Source organism: Balaenoptera physalus (genome assembly GCF_965194825.1).
Source record: "Balaenoptera physalus genome assembly, chromosome: 10".
In the NCBI taxonomy this organism is placed as follows: Eukaryota; Metazoa; Chordata; class Mammalia; order Artiodactyla; family Balaenopteridae; genus Balaenoptera; species Balaenoptera physalus.
In genome coordinates, this window is record NC_138889.1 from 22684711 (window position 1) to 22708831 (window position 24121).

The 24121-nt window shown below is 40.1% G+C and overlaps 2 long non-coding RNA genes across 2 annotated transcripts in view; both read right to left on the bottom strand.

Moving 5' to 3' along the window:
* Positions 1-699: 699 nt before the first annotated feature.
* LOC309667923 lies at positions 700-6493 on the bottom strand. The gene is made up of 2 exons (XR_014267999.1): positions 6414-6493; positions 700-6081 (listed from the first exon to the last, which is right to left on the bottom strand). It is a non-coding gene; the product is annotated as an uncharacterized lncRNA (long non-coding RNA).
* Positions 6494-15052: 8559 nt separating this feature from the next.
* The window catches only part of LOC309667925, a 443411-nt gene continuing 434342 nt past the window's right edge, over positions 15053-24121 (bottom strand). The window contains exon 2 of the long non-coding RNA XR_014268001.1: positions 15053-18590. This is a non-coding gene — a long non-coding RNA (uncharacterized lncRNA). The remainder of the gene's footprint in view (positions 18591-24121) is intronic.

Genomic DNA, 24121 nt, shown 5'->3' on the forward strand with positions numbered 1-24121 from the left:
GGGCAGGCCAACAGTATTCCCATACACCAGCTCCTGCCGCTGCAGGTACTGGGAGTACTCAAGTGTGCTCCAAGCAGCTGCTGCTTTCACTCCCACTCACCTGGGCAAGGATCAGACGCCTGAGGTCAGCACACATGCAGAGGTGGGGTTAAAACCAAAACTGAGTCCGAAGGGTGGTGCAACTAAGGAAGAGAGACACAAATCTTTCTATGCAGCAGCACAAGCTGTGAATTAAATCCCCAAGATCAGCTGAGTAAACCCCGTATTTGTGGAATACCTGAATACACAACGAGTGTTTCAACATCTGAGACCAGTCTAGCCTTCACAGCACTGGACTTTGTGGGCAAATACACACAGGAATTGGGCCAGATCAGAGTCTGAGCTGGCCCCACGGTGTCCACAGCAGGTCCAGAGACCTAACTAGAAGTGTATATTCTGTTTTATTCACTTTTTTGTTGTTGTTGATGTTGTTTGTGTGCCCCCATATCTGCTTTATTTTTCATTCTTTGTTTTCATTAGTATAATCCTTATCAGTTGTTCTCATATTAGAATTCTCCTGTTTGGTTGTCTGGTCCCTTGTTTTTTTTTTTTTTTCTCTCTCTGTGTGTGTGTGTGTGTGTGTGTGTGTGTGTGTGTGTGTGTTGTATTGCTGTTGCTGCTGTTCTTGCTATTTGCCATGAGCTTTGTTTGTCTGCTTCGTTTTGTTTTTTGTTTTGTTTTGTCTTTCTATTTTCTTTTCTTTTCTCTATTTTTTATTGGGCCACACTGTGTGGCTTGTGGGCGCTTGGCTCCCTGACCAGGGGGTGGGTCTGGGTCTCCAGGGTGGGAACATAGACTCCAGGATGCTGGAACACCAGAGAATTTCAGGACCCAGGGAATATTAATCAGAGTGTGTGTTCCTGAGGGTATCCATATCAACACCAAGACCCAGCCCCACACAACTGCCTACAGGCTCCAGTGCTAAACACCTCTCACCAAACAACCAGAAGATAGGAACGCAGCCCCATCCATCAGTAGACAGGCTGCCTAAAATCATTCTAAACTCACAGACACCTCAAAACACACCACTTGATGCAGCCCTGCCCATCAGAGGGAAAAGTCTCAACTCCACCCAAAAGAGCACAGGCACCAGGCCCTCCCACCAGGAAGCCCACACAAGCCGCTGGACCAAGCTCATTCATCAGGGGGCAGTCAACAGAAACAAGAGGAATTATGAATCTGCAGTCTGCAGAAAGAAAACCATAAACACAGTAGGTTAGACAAAATGAAATGACAGAGAAATACACTGCAAACAAAGGAGCAAGGTAAAATCACATGAGACCAAATAAATGGAGGAAATAGGCAAGCTATCTGGAAAAGAATTCAGAGTAATGATTATAAAGATGATCCAATATCTAGGAAATATAATGGAGAAAATACAAGAAAAGATTAACAAAGACCTAGAAGAACTAAAGAACAAACAATCAGTGATGAACAACACAATAACTGAAATGAAAAATACACAAGAAGGAATCAACAGCAGAATGACTGAGGCAGAAGAACAAATAAGTGAGCTGGAAGATAGAATGGTGGAAATAAATGCCAAGGAACAGAATAAAGAAAAAAGAATGAAAAGAATTGAGGACAGTCTCAGAGACCTCTGGGACAACGTCAAATGCACCAACATTTGAATTATAGGGGTCCCAGAAGAAGAGGAGAAAGGGAAAAGGCCTGAGAAAATACTTGAAGAGATTATAGTCAAAAACTTCCCTAACATGGGAAAAGAAATAGACAGTCAAGTCCAGGAAGCACAGAGAGTTCCATACAGGATAAACCCAAGGAGAAACATGTCAAGACACATATTAATCAAACTAATAAAAATTAAATACAAAGAAAAATATTAAAAGCAGCAAGGGAAAAGCAACAAATAACCTACAAGGGAATCCCCATAAGGTGATCAGCTGATTTTTCAGCAGAAACTTTGCAGGCCAGAAGGGGATGGCAGGATACATTTAAAGTGATGAAAGGGGAAAAACCTAAAACCAAGATTACTCTACCCAGTGAGGATCTCATTCAGAATCAATGGAAAAATTAAAAGCTTTACAGACAAGCAAGAGCTAAGAGAATTTAGCATCACCAAACCAGCATTATGACAAATGCTAAAGGAACCTCTCTAGGTGGGAAACACAAGAAAAGAAAAAGACCTACAAGAACAAACCCAAAACAATTAAGAAAATGGTAATAGGAACATAAATATCTATGACTACCTTAAATGTAAATGAACTAAATGCTCCAACCAAAAGGCACAGACTACCTAAATGGACACAAAAACAAGACCCGTATATATGCTGTCTACAAGAAAGCCACTTCAGACCTAGGGACACATATAGACTGAAAGTGAGGGGATGGAAAAAGATATTCCATGTAAATGGGAATCAAAAGAAAGCTGGAGTAGCAATACTCATATCAGACAACATAAACTTTAAAATAAAGACTATTACAAGAGACAAGGAAAGACACTACATAATGATCAAGGGATTAATCCAAGAAGAAGATATAACAATTGTAAATATCTATGCACCCAACATAGGAGCACCTCAATACAAAAGGCAAATGATAACAGCCATAAAAGGAGAAATCGACAGTAACACAATAATAGTGGGGGACCAGCAAACAGGACCCAACTACACATTAAAAGTGTCAAACACCATGATCAACATGATCAGTGGGATTTATTCCAGGAATACAAGGATTCTTCAATATATACAAATCAATCAGTGTGAAAGAACATATTAATAAATTAAAGAATAAAAACCATATGATCATCTCAATAGATGCAGAAAGAGCTTTTGACAAAATTCAACACCCATTTATGATAAAAACACTCCAGAAAATGGGCATAGAAGGTACCTATCTCAACATAATAAAGGCCATATATGACAAACCCACAGCAAACATTATTCTCAATGGTGAAAAACTGAAAGCATTTCCTCTAAGATCAGGAACAAGATAAGGGTGTCCACTCTTGCCACTACTATTCAACATAGTTTTGGAAGTCCTACGATGGCAATCAGAGAAGAAAAAGAAATAAAAGGAATACAAATTGGAAAAGAAGAAGTAAAACTGTCACTATTTGAAGATGACATGGTACTATACATAGAAAATCTTAAAGATGCCACCAGAAAACTACTAGAGCTAATCAGTGAATTTAGTAAAGTTGCAAGATACAAAATTAATATGCAAAAATCTCTTGCACTCCTATATACTAACAACAAAAGGGCAGAAAGAGAAATTAAGGAAACAATCCCATTTACCATTGCAACAAAAAGAATAAAATACCTAGGAATAAACCTACCTAATGAGGGAAAATACCTGTACTCAGAAAACTATAAAACACTGATGAAAGAAATCAAAGATGACATAAACAGATGTAGAGATATACTGCGTTCTTGGATTGGAAGAATCAATATTGTGAAAATGACTATACTACCCAAAGCAATCTACAGATTCAATGCAATCCATATCAAATTACCAATGGCATTTTTCACAGAACTAGAACAAAATATTTTACAATTTGTATGGAAACACAAAAGACTCCTAATAGCCAAAGCAATCTTGAGAAGGAAAAACGAAGCTGGAGGAATCAGGCTCCCTGACTTCAGACTATACTACAAAGCTACAGTAATCAAGACAGTATGGTACTGGCACAAAAACAGAAATGTAGATCAACAGAACAGGATAGAAAGCCCAGAGATAAACCTGTGCACCTATGGTCATCTAATCTATGACAAAGGAGGCAAAATATACAGTGGAGAAAAGACAGCCTCTTCTATAAGTGGTGCTGGGAAAACTGGACAGCTACATGTAAAAGAATTAAATCAGAACACTCCCTAACACCATACACAAAAATAAACTCAAAATGGATTAAAGACCTAAATGTAAGGCCAGACCCTATAAAACTCTTAGAGGAAAACATAGGAAGAACACTCTTTGACATAAATCACAGCAACATCTTTTTTTACCCACCTCCTAGAATAATGGAAATTCAAACAAAAATAAACAAATGGGACCTAACTAAACTTAAAAGCTTTTGCACAACAAAGGAAACCATAAAGAAGACGAAAAGACAACCCTCAGAATGGGAGAAAATATTTGCAAACGAAGCAACTAACAAAGGATTAATCTCAAAAATATACCAGCAGCTCATACAGCTCAGTATCAAAAAAACAAACAACCCAATCCAAAAATGGGCAGAAGGCTTAAATAGACATTTCTCCAAAGAAGACATACAGATGGACAAGAAGCACATGAAAAGATGCTCAACATCACTAATTATTAGAGAAATGAAAATCAAAACTACAATGAGGTATCACCTCACACCAGTTAGGATGGCCATCATCAAAAAATCTACAAACAATAAATGCTGGAGAGGGTGTGGAGTAAAGGGAACCCTCATACACTGTTGATGGGAATGTAAATTGATACAACCACTATGGAAAACAGTATGGAGTTTCCTTAAAAAAATAAAAATAGAGCTACCATATAACCCAGCAATCCCACTAATGGGCATATACCCAGAGAAAACCATAATTCAAAAAAACATATGCACCCCAGTGTTCACAGCAGTACTACTTACAACAGCCAGGACATGGCGTCAACTTAAATGTCCATCGACAGAGGAATGGATAAAGAAGGTGTGGTACATATATACAATAGAATATTACTCAGCCATAAAAAGGAATGAAATTGGGTCATTTGTAGAGATGTGGTGGACCTATAGAGTGTCATACAGAGTGAAGTAAGTCAGAAAGAGAAAAGCAAATATCAAATAACACATATGTGGAATCTAGAAAAGTGGTATAGATGATCTTAGTTACAAAGCAGAAATAGAGACACAGACATAGAGAACAAATATATGGATACCAACGAGGAAAGGGTGGGGTGGGAAGAATTGAGAGACTAGGATTGACACATATACATTACTGATACTATGTATAAAATGGACAACTGATGGGAACATGCTGCATAGCACAGGAAACTCGCCTAGTGCACTGTGGTAACCTGAATGGGAGGGAAGTCCAAAAGGGAGGGGATATCTGTACGTGTGTGGCTGATTCATTTTGTTCTGCAGTGAAGGCTAACACGAAATTGTAAAGCAACCATACTCCAATAAAAATTAATTAAAAAAAAAGATAATGGAAGAAAAAAGCAACATTTTCGGTATGCTATGCTTTATTATTTCAAGAAAGGTAAAAACGCAACTGAAACACAGAAAAAGATTTGTACAGTGTATGGAGGAGGTGTTGTGCCTGATCGAATGTCAAAAGTGGTTTGTGAAGTTTTGTGCTGGGGATTTCTTGCTGCACAATGCTCCGTGGTCTGGTAGACAAGTTAAAGTCGATAACGAACAAATTGAGACATTAATTGAGAACAATCAATGTTATACCACACAGGAGATAGCCGACATACTCAAAATATCCAAATCAAGTGTTGAAAATCACTTGCACCAGCTTGGTTATGTTAATCGCTGTGATGTTTGGGTTCCACATAAGTTAAGAGAAAAAAGTGTTCTTGATGGCATTTCCACATGCAGTTCTCTACTGAAATGTAATGAAAACATCCATTTTTAAAACACATTGTAATGGGCGACGAAAAGTGGATACTGTACAATAATGTGGAATGGAAGAGATCATGGGGCAAGGGAAATGAACCACCACCAACCACACCAAAGGCCGGTCATCATCCAAAGAATGTGATGTTGTGTATATGGTGGGATTGGAAAGGAGTCTTCCATTAGGAGCTCCTTCCAGAAAGCCAAACAATTCCAACAAGTACTGCTCCCAATTGGACCAAATGAAAACAGCACTTGATGAAAAGCATCTAGAAGTAGTCAACAGAAAACGCATAATCTTCCATCAGGATAATACAAGACCGCATGTTTCTTTGATGGCCAGGCAAAAATTGTTACAGCTTGGTTGGGAAGCTCTGATTCATCCACCGTATTCATCAGACATTGCACCTTCAGATTTCCATTTACTTCGGTCTTTACAAGATTCTCTTAATGGAAAAAATTTCAGTTCCCTGGAAGACTGTAAAAGGCACCTGGAGGGGCTTCCCTGGTGGCGCAGTGGTTGAGAATCTGCCTGCCAATTCAGGGGACACAGGTTCATGCCCTGGTCTGGGAAGATCCCACATGCCGCGGAGCAACCAGGCCTGTGAGCCACAACTACTGAGCCTGCGCGTCTGGAGCCTGTGCTCCGCAAGAAGAGAGGCCGCGATAGTGAGAGGCCCACGCACCGCGATGAAGAGTGGCCCCCGCTTGCCGCAACTAGAGAAAGCCCTCGCACAGAAACGAAGACCCAACACAGCTATAAATAAATAAATAAATATAAATAAATAAATAAATAAATAAAAATTAAAAAAAAAAAAGGCACCTGGAACAGTTCTTTGCTCAAAAAAATAAAAAGTTTTGGAAGACTTCAAGATGGAATCATGAAGTTGCCTGAAAAATGGCAGAAGGGGGCTTCCCTGGTGGTGCAGTGGTTGAGAATCTGCCTGTCAATGCAGGGACACGGGTTCCAGCCCTGGTCTGGGAAGATTCCACATGCCACGGAGCAACTAGGCCCGTGAGCCACAACTACTGAGCCTGCGCGCCTGGAGCATGTGCTCCGCAACAAGAGAGGCCATGATAGTGAGAGGCCCGCGCGCCGCGATGAAGAGTGGCCCCCACTTGCCGCAACTAGAGAAGGCCCTCGCACAGAAATGAAGACCCAACACAGCCATAAATAAATAAATTAATTAATTAAAAAAAAAAAAAAAGAAAGCAGCTGGAATTCTCTTATTAAAAAAAAAAGGCAGAAGGTAGTGGAACTAAAGGGTGAATACGTTGTTCAATAAAGTTCTTGGTGAAAATGAAAAATGTGTCTTTTATTTTTACTTAAAAATCAAAGGAACATTTTGACCAACCCAAGTTGATACAATTGTTATATCTTCTTCTTGGATTGATCTCTTTATCATTATGTAATATTCTGTGGAGTGTTTTTATGTGGTGTGGAAGATGTGTTGGTTAGAGAAGAGGAGCAGGTGAGAAGGGAAACACTGAGTTTTATATGAGCTGTCTTAGACAATGCTATGCCAGGCTTGTGTTCTGAGAATGGAGCCTGAATACTGTCTTGTCACAGCAGTCACTTTAGCAGATACTGGGACAGAATAAATCACATGTGCTTAAATTTATTCTTCACTTCCAGTTTCTGGGGATAAATCTGCCCAAGTGAAAATTAATTTCTCTAGGAACTTGACCCCACTAGTGATTCATTCCATAGTTCAGAGGCCTCCAAGTTCCAGAGTACAGACATAATTACCCCCAGTAGGGACATGCAATGGGGAGTGTAGATAACTGTGTTTTGTGACACCAGGTTTTAGTTTACCACCACACAGCTTAAAATGAGTTTGTAATAGCAATGGCATTCAGGGGTGGGAGGGTTTTTTCCAGGTTTCTCTAGTGATTATTTGAAGACTTTATTATATGAATTATTTTTGCTACTCCGTTACAAGTTCAAGAATACACAAGCAAGATGAATAACATATGCTTTAAATAGATGCTTAACATGTTTTCCTCTGTGTTGAGGAGGAGTGGGCACAGTCCTTAATGATTTTGTCCAATTCCTCACTTTATAATGGACACAATGAAGTGCTTGTCTAAGCTCAGGTAGCTCTTTTGTGGCAGAGTCAGAACTAAAACTCAAGTCCTCTGACTCTCAATATATGTTCAGCTATGTATATGGCTGCAATATATGTTCAACTATGTATATGGTGGAAAGGTGTCACTTTTTTGAGCTTTGGACTTGTTCCCTTATGTCTCATGTCACATGCTACTCTTCAGTTTAACACTAACTCCAGTTGAAAGTATCTAGAGCTGTGTCTTGTAAGCCCCTTTCCCCAATTCATTGCAGGTGCAGAGTTTTGCTTGCAGAAATGTTCAGAAGTCTTTTGGAGCTGCTAAAGTGCTGGTAATCTTGGAGTGTAAGTAGAAAATATTGTAAGTCTCTCCCTAGATGTGCTTTTTAGTTGAATGAGGCCATGACATTTTTAAAAATGTCTTCATATTTTTTATAAACTTTCGTTAATAGAATTTCTAAATTATTAGCTAAGTAGACTCTTTCTTTGCTCCCTCATGAATCAAGAGGCTAGTAATTTTCTTAATTAAAAAAGTTTAGTCGTTGTAAAATAACATAACATAACATGAAATTTACCACCTTAACCATTTTAAGCATATGGTTCAATAGTGTTAAGTATATTCACACTGTTGTGTAATCAATCTCCAGAATTTTTTTATCTTGCAAAACAAACTCTATACTCATTAAACAACAACTCCCCATTTCCCCCTCTCAGTAGCCCTTGGCAACCACTATACTACTTTCTGCCTCCGTGAATTTGACTACTCTAGGTACCTCATATAAGTGGAATTATACAGTATTTGACTTTTTGTGACTGGCTTATTTCACTTAGCATAATTACCTCAAGTTCTGTTCATGTTGTAGCATGTGTCAGAATTTCCTTCCTGAGACTGAATAATATTCTACTGTCTGTATATACCACGTTTTGTTTATCCATTCATCTGTCAATGGACACTTGGGTTGCTTTCACCTTTTGGCTATTGTGAATGATGCTTCTATAAACATGGAGGTATAAATATCTCTTCAAGGCTCTGCTTCGAATTCTCTTCATTGTATATTTGGAAGTGGAATTGCTGGATCATAGGTAATTCTATTTTTTTTTTTTTTTGAGAAACTGCTCTACTTTTTCTACAGGGGCTGCACCACTTTACATTCCCACCAACAGTGCACAACGTTCCAATTTTTATACATCCTCACCAACACTTTTATTTGTTTTTTGTTTGTTTTGAAAGTAGTCGTTATAATGAGTATGGGGTTATCTCTTTGTGATTTTATCATATTTCACTAATGATTAGTTTGAACATTTTGTCATATGCTTTTTGGCCATTTGTATATCATATTTGGAGAAACATCTATTCAAGTCCTCTGCCCATTTTAAAATCTGGTTATTTATTTTTCATGTCGACTTGTCCTTTATACATTCTGGATATTAAGATATCAGATATGTGATTTGCAAATCATATGTTAGGCATATGATTTGCAAATGTTTTCTCCCATTCTTTAGGTTGCCGTTTCACTCTGTTGATTGTGTCCTTTGAGGCACAGAAGTTTAAATTTTGGTGTAGTCCAATTTATCTTTTTTTTTTTTCTTTTGTTGCCTAAGCTTTTGGTGTAATATCCAAGAAATCATTGTCAGATCCAGTTAAGCTTTCCCCCTCTGTTTTCTTCTAGGAGTTTATAGTTTTAGCTCTTACGTTTAAGTCTTTGACTAATTTTGAGTCTACTTTTGTATATGGTATAAGGTAAGGGTCTAACTTCATTCTTTTGGACGTGGATATCCCGTTTTCCCAAAGCCATTTGTTGAAGAGAGTGCCTTTTTCCCATTGAATTGTCTTGGCACCCTTGTGGAAAAGCATTTGACCATATATATGAGGGTTTTTTCTGGGCTCTCTCTTCCATTGGTCTATATGTCTGTCTTATGCCAGTACCACAATGTTTTGACTACTTCAGCTTTGTAATAAATTTTGAAATCAGGAAGTGTGAGACCTCCAACTTTGCTCTTCTTTTTCAAGATTTTTTGCTCTTCAGGGTTTGTTGAGATTCAACATGAATTTTAAGATGGATTTTTCTATTTCTGCAAAAAATGCTGTGGGGATTTTTATAGAGATTGTATTAAACCTGTAAACTGCTCTGGGTAACGTTGATATCTTAAAAATATTAAGTCTTCCAATCCATGAACATGGGTTGTCTTTCCTTTTATTTGTGTCTTCTTTAATTTCTTTCAGCAATATTTTGTAGTTTTCAGTGTACAATTGTTTTGCTCCCTTGGTTATATGTATTCCTAGGTATTTTATTCTTTTTTGTGCTATTGTAAATTGAACTGTTTTCTTTTTGGATCGCTCATTGTTAGTGTATAGAAATGCAACTTGTTTTTGTATGTTGATTTTGTGTCTTGCAATTTGCTCAATTTGTTTATTAGTTATAATGCTATTTTTGTGGAATCTTTTGGGTTTTCTACATATAAGATCATGTGGTCTCCAAACAGAGATCATTTTGTTTCTTCCTTTCCAATTTGCATGGCTTTTATTTATTTTTCCCTTGTCTAATTGCTCTGCCTAGAAATTCCAGTACTATGATGAACAGAAGAGGTGAAACTGGGCATCCTTTTTACTGAATAAAAAACTGTCCATGTCAAAGGGAATATAGCAAACTGATTTCACAGGAAAATATTGAAGCAGATAAAAGTCAGACAGAGGATTTCCATAGGGATATTCTTAGACTCTTGGGTTGCTTTTCACTCTCCCTTGTGCTCCAACAGGGACAGTGACCTAGGCCACAATCACATTAGACAAATATTCCTAGATGAACAGATGCTAATCTAGGCACTGAAAATTTAGGGAACAAGATGGCAAGGCCCAGCTTTCAGGGTGATTACAGTCTTGTTTGGGCATATGTGTGTGTGAAGAATAAGCTATAATCAAATAAAGAAGAAAAATTTTGAAAGTGGTAAATCCTATAGAGAACATACAGCAGGGTTGTTAGATAGGTAGTGACTAGGAGATAGTTAAGGCATCTTATCTGAAGAGGTGACACTTGAGCAACCTTGGTGTAAATGAGGGGAAGGATGCAGCCATGTGAAGACCTGGGAGCAGTGCTCTAGACAGAGGAATCATCAGTGCATGAGTCTGTGACAGGAACAAGTTTGGCCTGCTCAAGCAAGAGAAAGAAGGCCAGGGAGGATGGGGAAGAGAGAGCGAAGACACAGTCACAGGAAATGAAGTCAGAGAGGTTGGCTTGGAGATGATCATACAGGGCTTTGTAACTCAAGATAAGTATTTATTCTTAGAGTGACGAATAAGCGATTTGATCTACATTTTAAGGACATTCAGACTTATCATTGTGCTGCTATATAAAGACTGGGTATGAGGATAATGGGCTGTACACTTTTTGTTCTCAAGTCATCCTTACCTCACACAGTGTTTGTCACCCACTGACCACAGCAAATCCCTGGACCAGACAGAGGCTTTCCTTTTATTCTCATATCAGGTGCCAGCCCAGGTGTCTAGGGCTATAGGGATGGCTAGGGGAGAAGGGTGTGTACAGAGAAGGTGAAGAGGGAAAGCCAGAGCTGGATTTTCAGATGTTGGTACTTTAGCTGGAGGTGAAAGTATAGTTGACACCATCAGCACCTCATCCATATACCCTCAGTCTGTACCACCAGGACCATTCCAAGGGCATCATGGACTTTTCTATGTTTTCTATGTCCGTGATTCTGTTTCTGTATCATAGACAAGTTCATTTGTGTCATATTTTAGATTCCACATATAAGGGATATCATATGGTATTTATTTTTCTTTTTCTGACTTACTCCACTTTGTATGATAATCTCTAGTTGCATGGAGCCTGTACTTTGAATAGGAAAGAATAGAGTCAGAGAATTCTACTATGTAGCCTCTCTCTATGTTTTGGTGAAGATTCAAGCAGCTATAAAATATGTCATTTTCTGGGTTCTCTTCTTTCTCTGTGGCGGTACCACTACTCACCTTCATACTAAATAGAGGGCACTAAAATCTTCATCCTCAGAGATGGATCTTCAAGGGCTTTGCTCCTCTAAGGCCGAGACAATGCAGCTTGGAGGAACTGTCCACCAACTGTGGTAGTGTACTTCTTCCTGGATAGTTTCCTATGAAATCTTGGAAGAATATATCTTAATCCAACTGTTCATTGATTTTTTAAACTTTCTTACAATTTGCTGATTGTGTAAGCCAGCAATTGAATAATCCCATACAGAGAGCTCATTCTGTTCTTTGAATGGCTACATCCATATACTCAGCCAATATCTATGCCCCTATAATGTCTTCTCAGTTGCTCCTGTTTATTCCCTGTACCTTGCTCAAACAGGTATGCTGGAATTTTAGCCCATTTTATTACGTGGCATTTAAACAACACTGAAAGCTTCTCTTCCTGGCATAGTGATGTATGAAGCATACAACCCGTCCACACAAATTGTGTAAATAGTAACTTCCTGGCCACATCAAAAAACTTGAGAAGCCAAACAAAAACAGAAACAAACCATAAAAACACCACAAAACCAAAAATACCACCTCAAAATCAACACAAGAATGTGTTTCTTTCGCTGCAAATATTTCAGCAGGGCTTATTTCCTATCCAAGGACAATGTCAGGGAACCCTATATTCAATCCGAAAACCATGCATGGTAAGCACCAAGCACAGGGGTTAATGAAGTCAGGGAGAGAAAGAAAAGTCCCGTGTGGGAAGTAATTATGCTAAATTGCCTGCTCCCTTTGGATCAATGGTGCAAGCGGAAGGAGAGGTACCCTTCATGACAGAGACACCAGGTCCAGTGTCCTTTAAAACCAAATAAGTTCTCTTTCACATTAGTAGGGGTAAAAGCATATGTTTGGTGAGAAATAATGAGCTATACTCAATACAGAACATCCTATATAATTGCACCTAAGAATGGCTGTCTAAACGCTGAATGTACATTAATAATAACCATTAAAACAAAAAAGTACAGAAATATAGACAATGGATACCCATATATTAAATGTAGTTCAAGAAGATTATATTTTTTTCTACTGCATTTTTTAAAACAATGTAGCTCTTTAGAACTAGAGGGGAAACATTTACATAATAACACCAGTTCTTAAATTAATCTTTGACCCATACAGCTGTTCTCAGGATATGCTAATAGCTAGCTTTTACTAAAGCACCTGTGAGCTAATATCCTTGTACCATCCCATTTAATCCTTAGCGCTTAAGGTAATATAGTACTTTCCTCATTTTTTAGATGTGGAAACTAAACTTTTATGAAGTTAAGCAAATTGTTCCAATTCACACAGTCAGCAAATGGCAGAATCAGGCTTTGAGCTCAGGTGAAGTGACTCGGAGTTCAGGCCTGGGAGGTCCCTGCTCCACAGCCAGTTGTTGAGTGAGTGAGGAGGACCAACAGGGAGGAAAGCAAGATGAGGCGGTGGACACTGTGTCTCTCCTAAGGGAAAACTTGCCTCTGAAGTTGCATCTGAGATGAAGCTGGAAGGACAAATAGAAAGATAAAAAGCAAGTGGCAGTGGGGAGCTGGAAGGCAGGCAAAGGCGCTCTATGATACATCCAAACGGATAGAGTACCGTGTGAGGATGAGGGTGAAGAGGAGTGACATGACATATGGTACTTTCCAGGATGGTTGCAACAATGTCTCTTACCCTACATGCTCTTCTACAGCCTTGCCACTCCCCAATCACCAGGTGGAGTCTAATCTCCTCACTTGTAACCAATATAAAGTCATGGAAGTGACAGTGAGTGCTTTCTGTCACTAGGTCACAAAGGGTAAACAATGCTCCTGCGTTGTTAGCTGGGACTTCCGCCTTTGGAGTCCTGAGCTCCATGGAAGAAGTCCAATGGCCCTGAGCTTACCATGCTGTGAGAAAGTCTGGGTCACATGGACAAGCCATGTGTAGGTACTCTGGCTGACAATCCCAGATGAGGCCCCAGCCAACGGACTCGTGACATCATCACAGACACCAACCTCTAGACGTAAGAGTGGAGACGCTTCCAGATGATCCCAATCTCCAGCTGTTAACTCCCTTCAGCCTTTAAGTCTACCCAGCTGAGTCCCCAGCCATCGTGCAGCAGAAACAACTGTCTTTGTAGAGTCCTGAGTTCCTGACCCAAACAATGGTTGTTTTATGCCACTCAGTTCTGGGATGACTTGTTATGTAGCTATAGTAACTGGAGTAGGTGGTTGTATTGTGCAAGCAGTTGACTAACCATGTCTGGAGTTCAGAAGAGAGATCTGAGCTGGAAATTTAGTCCCCGGAGTTTTCTACATGGGAGATGCTAGCTGAGGCCTTAAGAAGATATGAGGTAATCCAGAGGAGTGTGTACAATTAAACTAGAAGAGGGTTAAGAATGTAACCCTGGGATATATCAACATTGAAGAGGCAGAAAATGGACAAGGAACAAAAAGAGACCAAGAAGGAGGCATCAGAAGAAGCAGTAAAACCAGGAGAGAAGATTATTAAGGAGAGCAAAGCATGAGACCGTTTCATGAACTACAAAGAGATCAACACCCTTAGATGCTGCAGAGAGAACCCTGGAAACGTGACCATGGGCTTAACAATAAACGGATGACATTGTCCAGAGTAGTTTCAGAGAGAAGTGAGGATGAAGGGCAGACTGGGGTGTGGTGAAGAGTGAACACCTTGAAGAGTCAGAGCTTAATAAATCTTTGTTGAATAAGTGAATCTGAGGTGATGAAATAGAGACAAGTTGGTTACAGATGGAAGAAGTGAGAAATAACTGGCAGAAAGTGAACCTCCAGGGAGTCTTGGTGAGAGGGAGGGGAGAAGAGGGTTTAGTTTTGGGGTGAAGCTGCAGCCTCCTGCTCTCCCAGCAACTGGGGTGACTTGTGTGGAGCCAACTGCAAACACCCCACGGTGGCCAGAGTGTCCCTAAAGTCCCAGCCTGGGGCTCTTCCCACCACAGCCCAGCATTGTCTGGATGACAGTGACACGGGTGAGCTGCCAACACTTCCCAGAACATGCGAGTCTTTTGTTTAACAAGAGGGTGGGGATTGGGGGAAGGAGAGAGCAGACAGCCAACTATAAAGCAGATCACAAACTGTGGGCTAAGATACAAGTGCCACGGAAAAAGTTAAGAACATCTATTCTGACAGCATCTTCTTTCTGCCAAAAGCCTATATCACTTTGTAATTCAGATTTGTTCCCCCAATCACCCAATCCAGCCCAAACACGCCACTTCCTGTGTGAGTGGGGTCAGGAAAAGGGAGAAAAGAGGCAGGATAATCTTTCAGACAACTTTATTCTGATTTTTCACTTACAACCAGGTTTAAAACCAAAGAGTTTTCACTGACTTTACAGTTTTTATTTTATATTGTCAATTTAAGCTGGTTTTGAGGTAAATTTGCCTGCCACAGGTTTCTTTTTTGTTTTTTTTTTAGTAGACTCTATTTTTGGAGAAGTTTTAGCCACAGCAGTATTAAGTGGAAGGTACAGAGATTTCCCTTAGAACCCTTGCCCCCATTCATACATAGCCTCCACCATTATCAACATTCCCCACCAGATACAATGTACAACATTTGATTCAATTGATAAACCTACACTGGTGCATCATTATCACCCAGAGTCCATAGTTTACATTAGGGCTCACTTTTGTTGTTGTACATTCGATCTGCCACAGATTTCCGACAAGTGGTTTAGGGATGAGTTATGCCAACAACCTTATGTTTACTAAGTAGGGACAATCTTTGTCTAAATATACATTGTAATACAGTATTAAAGGGATAGTATTTTAATTCGGCTGCCATTCAGTTTCACTGATGCTCTGTTGGGCTGAGGTCTATTCTGGGCTGGAGAAATTCTAGGTCAATGGAAAATTATGAAAGCTTGAAGCAAGTTAGCAAAATGAGGGAATTATGGATCTTTGACAAATCATGTGCCTAAAAAGCCGACTTACACTAACCAGGGCAGAAAAATCTTTTAAAAAATGGTCATTAAAATACTCTTGTCTTACATTTGCTTGTCAAATACTGCAGGGGAATGGTTTCCTACAGGCTTGTATATTCTGAAGCAGCTTCTTATGAGAAACAGTTCGAATCTCTATTAATATCAAATAATCAGTTTGTTCTAAAGAAGAATCAGACTCTGAGTATTTTCTATGCCCTGGGACCTTGTTTGCAGATGAATGCCTGAAACTGATGTCCTCTTATTAAGCCAAGTAAAGAAGCTGTCAACAACGTGCCATTTCTCCTGCCAAATCGTCATGAGACACAAATGTTTCCAAATTTGCCTTTCCCCATCTCCCCGAATTTGTTATTAACCAAAAGAAGACAAAAATACTCCAGAATATTTTTTTCATCCTTAATAGGTATTAGTGTTCTAAAACCCTATTTCTTCCCATATGGTCAATAGCTTCATTTAAGAAGAGTGTTCAAGTCACAGTCTGGGAGTCATCCGAGTGGCTTCATCTGCAGACATGTTGGGTTCCAGAATGGGCTCTGTAAGGTGGACACCCAGTGAGATAGACCCCATCTGTGTCTGTAGCGATAAGCTTTTAGGAGCACGCCCACAGAGGACTTTCTTCCTTCTTCTGTCCTTGTGATGGTTAATTTTATGGGTCAACTTGACTCGGCCATGGGGTGCCTAGATTTTTGGTTAAACAGTATTCTGAGGTATGTCTGTCAGAGTGTTTCTGGATGAGATTAACATTTGAGTCAGTAGCCTGAGTAATCAGATGGCCCTTCTCAATGTGGGTGGGCCTCATGCAATCCACTGAAGGCCTGAGTAGAACAAAAGGCTGAGCAAGAGAGGATTCACTCTCTCTGCCTGAAGGTCTTCAAGCTGGAACATCGTCTTCTACTGCCTTTGGACTCAGACTCAAACTGGAACTTATTCCATCGGCTCTCCTGGTTCTCAGGCCTTTGGACTGCAGACTGTGGGACTTCTCAGCCTCCACAGTTATATAAGCCAATTCCTTAAAACAAACAAACAAACAAATAGGTAAGTTAACAAATAAATATCTCCTATTGGTTTTGTTTCTCTGGAGAACCCTGACTGATGCAGGGCTCTTGCCATGCCCTTCCCAGTCCACGTTCAGGCTGCAACAGAAGATGGGAATCCTAGCAAAGCCACGGTGTCTGCAACCATGCCTGTGACCCAGCGTTTCACTCACAGTGGGGTCCTCTTTCCTAGCACTGAGTGGAGGCTTCACTCCTGTCACTCAGATGGTTAAAATGGTAGGGGCCATCACATGGTAACATGATTATCCCCCATCCTCCCTCCCATCTTTCTTGGGTTGCTTGATGTGAAAACTCATGTATAGGGAGCTCCCTATAAATGTTTAGAGAAAATGGAAGTATAGAGCAGATGACCAACAAATTGTTCTTCAAAGCACTTTTAAATTCTTGACCATCTGTGTTTGATTGTCTAGCTTGCCAATTATTTAGAATCTATAGTGCTAACCTCTCTAGCTGCTCACCTGCTTGCAGGTTATTTCAGCACTAATGAGCACCTCAACTTGAAGAGAGTCATAGGACATGGGAAAGAATGAACGTAGACTTCTACGTTCTCTACTGCTTTTCTTCTTTCTTGTTTGATGGGAGTGAGATCCAGGTTTAGAGATTATACCTGGGTTTTCTGGTGACTTTTACTGGGGAAAAAACAATGGGACATGCCCCACCTCAAAAAGATCATTTCCCATTCCTATGCTGTCACGATTTAGGAGGCAGGCATGTCAATGCATGTTTGTTAAAATGGTAGTTCTGCATATCCAAGAAGGGCTTGTAAAGAGGTGGTGTGTCTTCAAAGGAAGGATACATTTTAAAAATATGATTCAGACACTCAAATGCTTGCTTAGAATTTATTTGGGACAGATGAAATACTTCCACAAGAAAATTTAAATAGACTTTGTAATAATGATCAGATTGACACAGATGGTGCAGTAGAAAGAAAAGTGAGGAAATAGGAGGATTGGACAGTTGTCTTAACTGTGGTACATGCTTACCGTAGATCTTGGACACATCACTTCACCTCTCTGGTCTCCAACTGTCATGATGTCACATGAATAAAATGAGATGTTTTGTTTTCAAACTGGATGTCATGGTGCCCTGCTGTCTGAAGAGGCGAGGAGAACCTGAGTGGTGGTTCGGGTCCCGGATTCAACTAGAGAAGCTCCCTTTTGTTCAAATCCGTGTACATGTGGAGCCTTCATGCAATGTTTCATTTGAAAAAAAGTTTCCATAGCTAAAAAACTTACAAACCTTTGCTAGATGATCTCTGAGATTCCTCTCAGTGTTGAAATTTTGTGTCATTATTTCAGTGCTCTTCACCCTGATTTGTCCATGGAGTGGGGATATGTTTTTGTTTGTTCATTCATTTACCATGCTTTGTTTGTTCATTTACTCATTCTGCTCCCGACTTTATCTCCTCTTTAGAAATCACCATTGCAATTTTAAAAGTTCCTGTAAGAAACAAATGGTTAAATATATCATAATTTTTTCTTTGCGGTCTTTCTGCCCCATTTACTTCCTTAACTGTTTGATTTTATTTTGGAGTTTTCTGAGTTCCCAGAGTAGATATTATTTTATTCAGAGAAAACATACCAAAGATTTCCAAGTCAAAGATAAATGTTTTGATATTTTTTTCTTACCATTTGGTATGCTTTTTAGCCCAAATGAGAGACAATTCACTGAAACTTCATCTCTTGAACCGAAAATTACATTTTGTATGTATTGTCTCACTGGGGATAGCTAAGCATCCTCATAAGCTTTCTCTTCTCCAGGTGGAGTTAATCAAAGTGCTGGGTGTTGCTAAAAGGCAGAAATCTAAATCTTCTCTTGTCTGACTTTGTGTGTGCATGTGTTTGTGTGTGTCTAAAAAATAGCTTATGAAGGTTTAATGAATACAGATCCTTAATCCTTGGTGTCTCAACCACTCTTCATTCTATTGGAGTTTGTTTCTTTTAATGAGTGCACAGTCTGCTAAAAAAAATGAGCCATTTTTTTAGTGTCATAAGCCAGGTCTGTGTTTTCAAAGGGTGTTTTGAGGCTGTACTGGCAAATGACACTACTACCTAAAAAGTAAGAGTTAACCTTTTTATTATTGTTGTTGGTATTTTTAAAAAAGTAGCCGAGGAGAAGCTCATAAGGAAAATCATTAAACTCTGTTTTCTGGTCCTTTAAATGATTTTCATTTTTATATCTAAGATTCTATAATTCCACCCTCGCTAACCAGGACACAAAGTGGGAAAGATCCCCTTATCCATAGGTAGTGAATTACCTTCTATCTGTTTTCAGTAAATTTTTTTATAACTCTTAGGCCAAATCCCCATGATGAAAATCATATAACAGGGACTTAGTCAAGCATGGCCGTTAATTTACCCATTCATTTTGGTGAACTTCTTACTTTCCAATCTCACAGCCATGTCCATTGTCATCAGAAACAGCAGAGAGCAAAGCTTTATTGTAAAGGCCACTCATCAACAAAATCAGTTTAAGGGAAGCCATTCCCATGTTGTATCTAGCTCTCCCATCTATCTATCTATCTATCTATCATCTATATATTTATCAATCATCTCTATCAATCATCTATCTCTCTCATCTATCCACCTCTCTATATCTATCATTGATCTATTATCTCCCCCATCTCTCTCTGTCATTTCTAGCTATCTATCATTTATCTATCTATCTATCATCTATCTATCTTTCTATTATCGGTCATCTATATATCTCTTCACTCTGCTGTGAGCCCCACATGTACAGGCACTGTGTATACTCATCTCCATGTGTCCCACAGCACTTAACCAGGAAATCAGACAATTTTCCTAGGAATCTCTACCCTCTATCCACTTTCCCTCCTTTGGGAATTCTGCTAGTACTTGAACAGCAACTGGAACCAGATTGAGAGAGGTTTGGACTTTAGTAGAATTATCTGGAGAGTTTTGCTTCCTGGAATCTGGACCATATGGTTGTATAAAAGTTCCAATTTCTATTAGGCCAAAGTAAAACAAAACAAAACAAATAAACAATCTCTGAATAGAAGGTTGGTTCACTCTGGCTTAAGAGAGATCAATGACTACCAAAAAAATTAGACCAGTGAATACTGAAGAAAAAAAGACAACAGACAAATTCAAAAAATCTTACTCCAAGAGAAGAGAAGCACCCCTCCATCCCCTGCCCTGGCAGTGGAACAGAGAGCTCTCAGGAGTTTGGGCTGTGATATCATTATGTCTATTACTGTGAATAGGTTTCTCATTGAATTGACTGCTTTTTCAATATTGTCCTTTATATTTTGGCCCCAGTAGACTAAACTAACTATCCAGTTGACTAAATTATTTTACTGAGCCTGAACCTGACTTTTAATGTCTAGGGATTCCTCCCTAGGTAATGGGAGAATGGACCTGGTAAAGACCTTCCTGGGGTCACCTGGTTCGTTTAGCTTTAAGCAAAAGGAAAAAGCCTTTCAGCAGCCACTTCTTCCATGAAACAACACTCTGCTTCCCCCATGTTGTGTACACTCTCTGCCTTCTTCTCCAGAGGATTAATCTCTTTCAAGACTCCCCTCATAGTCTGGCTACTGGTGCTCCACTGCCCCCAGAATAAAAGTCCAGCTCCTTCACAGAACGTTTCAGGCTCCTCACTGCCAGGGCTCAACCTACCTTCCAGCCTTATTTCCCCCTTCGTACATTCATATTCCAAAGAGAACAACTAATTATTCCCCCAAGGCTCTTATTCCTTGCCTACTTCACATCACCTCCGTACATTTCCACCCCACACACCATGTGTCTGTGTGTCTTTGCCATATTGTTCATCCTGCTGGATAATGCCCACTTTCCTATCTCTGTACTTCTAGATCCTAACTTTTCTTTGAGACCCAGCCAGAGTACTTCTCCATGAAGCCTTCCCTGAGCCCCAGGCTCACACTAACTCACCCATCCGCCTGTGAGCTGTAAGTTCTCTTCCTCCTCTGGAGTCGGTTACTCACGGAAGTGTGTTATCTTTTGGAGCTCATTCCTGTTTGTACCACCCCAACCTCCACCCAGGTGCATTCTCTGCCTCTCTCTATCTTGTTCCACGCTGCAGGATGCTGATTCTTAAACACTTTGTCAGCTGGCTCTTTTGTCTGCCAGCTTCCATTTGGTGTCAGCCAATGGGACGCAGCGGCAGGAAGATCAGGTTGGGGAGGAGGGCCTTTCCTTCCCTCACCCTGTTTAGCACCATATCTCTGCCAGTAGCTGCCTCCTTCCAAGATCACAGCTTCTGCCAAGTTGCCTTTCTTCTACTCCTCAGCTCTCATCAGATTCCAGCTACACTCTTTCCTCCCCTTGCTCCTTCAGCCATAGACCCAGTAATGGCTTACTGCTGTCGCCACTGTCTGGATGTTTCAACAGCCCTTGTTTATTTCTGTAACATACTCACGTCTCTGTATGTAGTCCTTTCATAAGTACTTTCATATGCACCATCTATAATGAGTTGTGTTTTCCACTGGGACCCTGACTGATAAACTCCCTTACCAGATATCTGTCTGGAAGGTATTATTTGCATGGCACAGGGAAGGGCTAGGGAGTGAGACTTCTGAGTTGAGGTCTGCCTCTCACTAGTGTGGAATATTGGACACTCACTTCCCCAATCTTTCCTCCAGTTTCATAGTTTGTGAAACGACAATCTTGAAAGTTTGTTTTGAGGATCAAATGAGATCGTATATAGGAAAGCACTTTTTATGTCTTTGAACAGGATTTAATGCTGTTATGATTCATCTTTTAATCCTTCACAATGTAGTAAGTACTTAATAAATGAGCTGCTACATGTAGACCTGTTGGATGAATGGATGGAAAAGACTATCTTTTATGTATTTCTCCGAGTCAGCTATCCAGAGGTGTAGGAAGCAGAGGATCCACTTATGAAGGATTTGCAGTAATAGAAGACCAACCTGTATGACACACGGTCAGCAGAGGCCCTAAAAGGGTGGGGAGGGGGGTGCGGTTCTGACCAAGATCTATTTTGTTCAAGTATTCTACAACAATACTAAGTTTTAATCTACCAAGAAAGAAGTGTTGCAAAGATCCATTTTGAACTTAAACTAAATGGTGGGGAAGTTATGGAAAGGAAAAGAATACTGAATGTTGACTTGGGGCCTGGGATGAAACCAACATGGCTGTGGAGAAGCCTTAGCCTTAACCAGATCTTGGGTTCATTAGGGAAACTCTGGGGCTTACCACAGACACCTCTTAGCTACCCTGCCCTAGTTTTGGAGTCACCAGCATCCCTAGCTGCTTTCATCTGAAAAGATCACATGCACTTTTCTCCATGAGTGTGCAAAACAAACTTTGGAAAGCTAGTACCAGATCTTCACTGTGTTTAAAATGGGTATTTGAGGACCATGGTGAACATGTGAGGGTGAATGTCAGTTATCCACAGTGAGTTTTTGTCAGAATACAGGGTGCGTTAAGTTGAATGGTGATCCCAAAGAGATATGTCCATGTCCTAATACCCAGGTGCTCTACATGTTATCCTATTTGGAAAAAGAATATTTGTGGATGTAATTATGTTAAGGATCTCAAGATGAGTTCATTCTGGATTACCTGAGTGGGCCCTCAGTCCAATGACAAGTGTCCTAATAAGAGACAGAAGAGAACAAACACATAAAGAGGAGGAGGCACGTAGACAAAGATTGAAAGCCAAAGAATGCCAACAGCCACCCAAAGCTGGAAGAGGTGAGAAAGATTTTTCCCCAGAGCTTCCAGAGGGACTGGATCCTGCTGACACCTTGATTTTGGACTTCTGGTCTCCAGAACTTGAGACAATAAATTTTTGTGGTTTTGAGCCACCAAGTTTATGGTAATTTGTTTGTAGCTGTAGGGAACTAATACTCAGGGTCAGCAACATTTGCAAAAATCCCAGAGGAAAATCCCCTATAGGTCATTGTCCTCAGTGAAGCTAGGTGTACTGGAACAACTTGGACCATGAAAAGTGACCATGTGACCTCCTCAAGAGCTCCAGAAACTAAAGACCATTACTGCCTCTCTCAATCGTTTGGGCAAACAGGAAAATAGAAATCAGCCTAATTCTCTCAGAGCAGAAGAGTATCACAATAGTGCAGAGGGTGCTGGGAATGGAGAATACACCAAACCTCACTGCCAGAGGTGTTGGGAGAAATAACAATCCTGTCATTTTGGTAAAGGCGGCTTAAGCCACCTATTTGAATATGTTTAGTTGGAAAATAAATAGGCTTGGGACCTAAATGGCCCTGCTGAAAAGAGCTGGAACTGCTGAGAAATGCCTGAGGTGAGGGGCCCAAATCAAGCATCCATGGAAAAATGCTACAGAAAACTCAGGGAAGTGCTATTCTAAGGGCAGGATGTGTTAAAATAGTGCCTCATAAGAGCTAGGGCCAGGTGGACTTGGCAATTTATCATTTGTGTGGAAAAAAATCCCAAACACATTCCATGTGAACGTCTTTATGAAGGTGTTCTGTAGCTTGGAATCACTGTTTCTGTGCAGCATTTCTTACTTCTAGTGGAAGCTAGGAAACTGTCCATCACTAACACCTCCTTAGTCTCCCTCTGACAAACCAAAGATAATGCCTAAGGGAATTTATTCCATTTCCCCCTACAATAATGTATCTTTAGAAAACCTCGAATGTTCCTTTGATTGAATAGCAATGCTCTGTAACAAATCTTCTGCATCAGCCCAAGTCTCTTCTATTAAGGCTTCTCAGTGTCAATGGATTCATGAACAGAAGACTTTACCTTCTTCCTTTCCTTCTCTTCAAAATTCCTGGTCTTCTGACTTCATAATCACAACATTGTTTTGGCTTTAAGCACACCGAACAAAAATTACAACTTCTAAGGGGTATTGGAAGTGGGGTCAGTAAGTCTATTCCCCTTGTAGGGGACTAGACCAGGTGAGGGCCCAGAGGCCAAGATTGGTTTTAAATACAGTGGGGTCACCCAGAGTGGATCTGAGTGAAACTCTACCTATTTCTGAGAGGAATGGAAGATTGACAGCCAGAAAAGATATTTCAGGCATTTGATCTGAAAGCTTAGAGCAGAGCAAGGGTTCAGGGGCCATGTGAAGGCTTGGGAAGGCTAGGAGCTTGAGGCAAGTTGCGAATGGTGTATACAGGACTCCTTTTTATTTGGTGCTAGCCATGTGGCACTGGTAGGTCAGCTCACCTTAAACGAGCAAAGTCGGGCCAAATGAGGACAGATTTTGGCAGTTGTTCTATTCTGTGTGTGTCCAAGCCCACCCAGTGAGAAGTGATGCTCGTTTCTTAACTCATTAGAGCACCTACTGTATCAAAGATTGATTAAATGACATTAATTAATTAACTTTTAAATGTTAAACAATAAATGATGCCTGGTTTGGGAACTAAGATAATTGAATTCACTTTAATTCTTTGAGAATTAATAATCCATGTGATAAAATTCAGTTATGGACATACAGTTAATCAGAAGTACCTAAGTCATACCATTTACTTTTCAGGCCAGAT